Source organism: Rhinolophus sinicus, linkage group LG04, assembly GCF_036562045.2.
Source record: "Rhinolophus sinicus isolate RSC01 linkage group LG04, ASM3656204v1, whole genome shotgun sequence".
Lineage (NCBI taxonomy): Eukaryota > Metazoa > Chordata > Mammalia > Chiroptera > Rhinolophidae > Rhinolophus > Rhinolophus sinicus.
Window position 1 is genome coordinate 174,276,473 of NC_133754.1, and position 964 is coordinate 174,277,436.

Sequence of the window (964 nt, forward strand, 5' to 3'; positions counted from 1 at the left end):
TCAAGTAAACAGTATTTGGAAAATTAAAAGAAAAAAAAAAGATTCTGGAATTGGAGTCTCATTGCATAATGGCTTTAGTCAGTGGCTCCTCCAATAGCTTCAGTAGAAAATAAAAGGAGAAACCAACGCTTTCTGGGAGGAGAGGATCTCCGATGGACACTCTGGCAATGCTGCTAAAATAGATCGTGGTGGATCTGTGTCTTGCTGCAGTAAAACCTCCAGTATGGAGATCCCTCTGGGACTGTCTTTCCATTTAGTAAAAGTTCTTAGATGACTGAGGGTCTGCCACGTTAGCTACTAAGGGTTGCCTTTCAACCATTTTTCAGCAATGTGATTCTAAAATGTATCACATGCTTCCTTGACTCTTGAAATAGCGAATTCAGAACACCAATTTCGTGTCCTCCTGTGACAACACCTGGCTCATGCTTTCCCTTCTCCAAGAACTGATTCATCTGACTTCTACCTGTGAAAATTCTCCTATCCTCCAGAAACTGTTAAAAAATACCACTTATTTCATGGAAAACTTATTGATTCTTTCTCTTCAACTAATTTAATAATAACATATAATTATCATGATAACAGCTATCATTTACTGAGCAGTTACCATGAGCTAATTACTTTACATAAATTATATGATCTAATTTTTGCAACAGTCAGATAAGGGTTGTCCTATTATTGTTTTATTCACAGATATGAGTTAGAAAGCTACAGGATTTTGCAAGTGAGGAAACTGAGGTTCAAAGAGATTCACTGAACCTCCCAAAGTCATAAACCAAATGGCACCTGTAAGTAAAAAAAGAATCAGGAATGGGTCTCAAATTGCACTGCTCCTAAATCAGACTGCTTCCAATCCCTCACATAAAGATCTGCCCGATCATAGGAAAAGATGATGTTCTTTTTTCTGTTCTTCCCTCTCCTGGGATATTTCTCCGTTTCGTGCGAGCTTGCCTCATGAGTCTATACA